We start from the raw sequence: 5,301 nt of genomic DNA, 5'->3' as shown, positions 1-5,301 counted from the left end.
GAGAATTTGATGCAAGATGCTGCTCTGGCTGCCATTTTTGCTGTAAGTAATAATAGTCTCTTTCTCTGACCCAAAGGTGGTCAAGAGATGGAGGTGGAGGTAGGGGTAGAGATAGATAGAGATGGAAAATTCATATCTATTTCCAGGTCTATGGAACTACAGCAGGCTAACTTGCAAGTCGGGTAAAATCTCCATCTGTTCACACAGTTTCTGACTTAACAGCTCCAAAAGAAAACTGCTTTCTAGCAGAACAATTTTGTCAAATACAGAGAAGTAAGATAAAGCTGAAATTTCTTCTGGGATCACTCACAATTCTGGGCTTAACACTTCTGTTGGGTCTCTGAATCACTAAGCTCATAATATAAATTTCTGGAAGGAAAATTCTGAAACCACTCACTACATTTTTGAAAATCCATGGTGAACCCATGCACTCCACTTTACAGAAAATACCAAACCATCTACGGCCATGCCACCCTGAACAAGCCTGATCCTGTCTGATCTCAAAAGCTAATCAGGGTCAGGCCTGGTTAGTACTTGGAGACCACCTAGGAAGACCAGGTGCTGTAGGTGTAAAAAAAAAAAAAAGGAAAATACCAAACTTGGATAGACCCCATAACAGATACACATGTGAACAAGACATAATAAATATGATAAAGTTCTGAAATAAAAGGATGAACAAAATGAAAGGAGACTTTAGCATTCACAGAGCATACTTTCATAGGAAATGTATAAGAGGAAATAAATTATGTGCATTCATGCAAAATTCTATAAAAAAATGAGGTGTGTGAGCAAGACATGATAAATATGAGATAACATGACAAAATTCTGAAAGAAGATAAAAAAGGATAACCAAAAGTCCAGTAGAAATTAAAAGGAAGATTATGAGAGTAAGACAGAATGAGAGAACTGCAGTAGGAGAATAAATACTGCAGAAAGTTTGAAAGAAAAGTGGGTTATTATAAAGGAGATTTTCTCCAGAATGTAGAAGGAAAGATTAAACTGTTTTAAAAAATGAGAAAAAGGATGAGAGATACAAAACAGACAATAGCTATTTGACAACATGAGTAGTAGGAATTTCTGAAGAAAAGATAATAAAAATTAGAGCAGAACAAAAAGTGGTTTTATAAATGAAAATATTTCTGAGCTGAAGAAAGTTCAATTTTTACAGATAAAGAGAAATCACCATGATAGAGTCAGACCTACTTAGAAACATGTAATGTCTTCAACATCACATACAGCTAAGAAAAATTCTGAAGAAATACAATCTGGAACATCTAGAGAACAAATTCCAGTGACACAGGGCTGAAAGATGATAAGAAATCACTTTCTTTTTATAGGCATTGACGGATAAAGAGAAAACAAAGTTTAGCATGATTCGCTACCAACAGGGTTTAAAATGATAATAAAGGAGAAGAAAAAGACAGTAGGTAAGACTTTTTAAAGCCATTTCATACCTGTTGCAATGTGTAAAAAATAATTTTGAAATTGAATTAATAAGTACTTGTCAACTAAGCTAACATAGATTGACAAATATGGCTATCCTGTATATTGAACGTAAATATGATAGAAGATAAATTTTAACAAAAATATCAACATATTTGCAGATGTCTCCCAAACAGAAACTACAACATAGATATAAATCATTCCCTTTTTAGAAAAAAAAAGTGTTAATCTAATTAAAAATACTAACCCTTCATTTCTTTATGGTACTATAATATTTATTTTTCAAATGTTTAATTTTTATTTGAAACTAGCACAATTATATATACAAGTTTAAAATAGGAATATTTTCATTGTCTGCATTTGTTTTCTGGCTATTATTATTTATTTTATTATTATTACTAAAAGTAATTTTATCAGATATAAGAAGGATATACATACTTATTTATTGATGTATAACAAATTGCCCCACAATTTAGCAGCTTAAAAACAAGAATTTAATATCTCACAGTTTCTGAGAGTCAGGAAGGCAGCAAGCCTGGTTTTGCTGGATGATTCTATACCACGTTCTCTCATGAAGCTGAAGCGAAGCTGTTGAACTGGGCTTCGGTCACTGAAAATTTGCTTGGCTCTGGAGAATCTGATTCCAAATTCATCCACATGGCTATTGGCAGAAAGCTCCAGTTTCTTGCCATGTTATCTTCTCCTTAGAATATTTACCACATGGCTTTCCCCAGAGCAAGTAATCTGTAACAGAAACCATGCTTTTTGTTTGTTTGCTTTTTGTTTTGTTTTTTAATAATCTAAACTTGGAAGTATATAGCATCACTTGTGTTATGTTCTGTCAGTCACACATACCAACCCTGATACAATGTGGAAGGAGACTACACAATAATATGACTACCAAGAGACAGGGATCACTGAGGGCCATTTTAGAGGCTTTCAACCACGTGGCAGATATTGATAAATTCTCTGCTCTGCATTGCAAATATTCTGGGTATGCCACTTAGTTCCTATTATCTGGAATAAATTACTAATATTAATTTTATTTTCCACTTCCCATTTACATTCCTTTTTTTTTTTATTCAGTATCTCAGCTGGTCAGTGTGCTTTTGCAGAGTAACATAAATTCTTATTTCTAAAAGATTTGAGTTTTTGGTAGATTTGCTAGCTTGTGATTGCTATAGTTTTTCATTCCTTTTTTAGGGAAAAAAAATGTGTTAATGTAATTAAAAATATTAACCATTTCAGGATATGGCAAAATTAGAAAATGCCCCAGTACTGGATCTGGACAGACTTCTTTCTCTCTGGACCATTGTTGTGGAGCCTGATGAAATTATTATTTTTTTCTTGAGATTAAGAGCATACAAACCAGAAGGGTGTAGGGTTGCAGGGAGAGAAAACAATTTCCAATTAAATTGTTTATGAAGCGAGAGATGCCATTCACATTTATATCCTTTGTAAGCTACTGTAGTTGACATTGCTGCCCTTCCACCTATGGTGCTTTCAAAAGTTGGTTGAAGAGAAAACTTCAGTGTGAGCCAGAGTGGTAAAGAGAATTACTTTTGACAACAACCAGAAACAAAAACAGAAAAATAAATCTTTTGAACTCTCTAAAATATAGCCACAAATGCAGCCCTATAGCTCAAAAGAGAAACTGCTTATTGCATAAGTTATGATTAATTTTCCAATTTAAGTACACAGGAAAAAAACAAGTGTGCATCCTATACTAAAAGAAAATTATTCCTGTGGGTCAAAAATAAGTCAAGAATACTGGCCCTTTTTTCCATTATCATTTTTCTTAGATTATTGAGGACAAGGAAAGATAACATTAAATATCCTTTTTTAAAATTCTTCTCTTTGGTTCTCCAATATAGGATAGGTTAGAGAGTAATTTTTCCTTCTCCATCTCTTTTTCAATATGTAAGGATAATTCTAGAAATATGGTGAAAGAGTAAAAAGGCATTCTAAAGCTAGCACACTTCCAGAATTAACTTTGAATAGCTAGCTGTATTATCAGTATTTGATAGTATTGGCTTTCCGATGTCTTTTCCATATCAGTTTAGTAATTATATGTTTAATGAGATTTTCGTATGTCCTTTTTTCTTTTCTTCAACCAATTTTATTCTGTTACATGATTGCTTGTTTAATGAACACACAACATACACCCTGAGCTAATAGCAATAGCTACAGAGTGACCAGGGATAAGGTCTTACCAAATATACTGATAAAACCACATTTGTATTTGATTTCCTGTTCTCCTCTAAGGGCTACATTCATTAACGCTAAAGTTTAAACCACTGATTAAACCCAGTTACAAAAGATGAAATCACTAGTTAATTGTTCTTAGAGAATTTTGGCAGACAGGGAAAAAAAATCTGTTGCCTCTAATAGGAGAGATGAATCTCCAAAAAATAAAAACAAGCAGAAGTGTTCCTGGCAGTGGTAATTACTCAAAAGTACTTGATGACTAAATGATCTATTTATTTAATTAAGGCACCTAGTTCCGAATAAAGGAGAGTAGCCTCCCCTTGCCTGGAAATCTAAACATTTGGTAAATATCTTCAGATGTAATGCTTATCCTCAACATCTGCTCCCAGCGTTCCCCACTACCTCCAGGAAAATAACCAAGGTCAGGACTCAGCACAGTCTGAACAGGAACAATCTAGAGTATAGGAGGAAATGTTTATAAAATGAAGGAAACATAACACCTAGCTAATATGTAGCAGCAGGATCCTCAAGAATGTATGAGATGGCTTTAAACTGGGGTAGATACAGAATACAGAATGGTGAAGGGATAATTTAATGAAATAATTCAGTGTTTAACATTATGGCAAGAGTACTTGCAACATGGCCTAATACCCTGCTGGTATGGTTTTTTGAAGCTTGTACATGACAATGGGCTATCATGAGATGAAAATTAGAGAATTGCTTTGATAGAACATTAAGAAACAGATGGAAAGTCTCAGAGAGGAGGGATTGTGGGAATGGATTTATTATACGAGAATGGAGGAGTCTTCCCTTCATTCCCTTTTCATGGGATAGCCCAGTAGACACATAGGCAAAAATACATACTGGTAAACTTAACATTAGCAGCTTTGAGAAGCTTGGTAAGAGTAGCCTTTTATCGTTGCCAATATTAGATACTCTCATGATTTTGTGCTTCCTAAAATCACTGGGGAGATTAGATTATAGAATGGCAAAACCACGAGGTAGTACCAAAAGCAAAAAACAATTGTTTGAATCTTTTTCAAAACTTTTTATTTTGAAATAACTTTGCACTTACAGAAAAATTTGCAAATATAGCACAGAGTCTACAGCCATGCCACCCTGAACAAGCCTGATCCCACCTGATCTCGGAAGCTAAGCAGGGTTGGGCCTGGTTAGTACTTGGATGGGAGACCACCTATGAAGACCAGGTGCTGTAGGCGTAAAAAATAAAAAATAAGGGATTGTAAGCTGACAAGGCCCTTGCAATCTATGAGGTCAACCAAGGGTTGCCTCGCCTAAAAAAAATAAAATAAAAAAATAAAATAAAATAACTAGCACAGAGAGCTTTTCCAGAAATGGCAATAGAACAACTGGATATCCACATGCAACAGAATGAAATTGAGCTCCTGCTTCACACCATATACTGTATAAGAACTAACTCAAAGTGAATCATTGATCTAAATGTAATAGCTAAAACTATAAAACACTTAGAAGAAAAGATAAAAGTAAATCTATATGAGCTTGGATTAGGCAATAGTTTCTTTAATAAGACACCAAAAGCTCAAATGAGAAAAGAAAAATATAGATAAATTGGACAGCATCAAAGTTACAAACTTTTGTGTTTCAAAGGCTACCATCAAGAAAATTAAA

General features: G+C 34.1%; 1 non-coding gene and 1 pseudogene across 1 annotated transcript; both read left to right on the top strand.

Moving 5' to 3' along the window:
- Positions 1–456: 456 nt before the first annotated feature.
- On the top strand, positions 457–570 carry LOC111743192 (annotated as a pseudogene).
- Positions 571–4,752: 4,182 nt separating this feature from the next.
- On the top strand, positions 4,753–4,871 carry LOC111743171. The gene has a single exon (XR_002781592.1). It is a non-coding gene; the product is annotated as a 5S ribosomal RNA (ribosomal RNA).
- Positions 4,872–5,301: the final 430 nt, after the last annotated feature.

This window comes from Pteropus vampyrus, unplaced genomic scaffold (genome assembly GCF_000151845.1).
Source record: "Pteropus vampyrus isolate Shadow unplaced genomic scaffold, Pvam_2.0 Scaffold108, whole genome shotgun sequence".
NCBI classification, from domain to species: Eukaryota; Metazoa; Chordata; class Mammalia; order Chiroptera; family Pteropodidae; genus Pteropus; species Pteropus vampyrus.
This window is presented reverse-complemented; position numbering and strand designations above follow the sequence as displayed.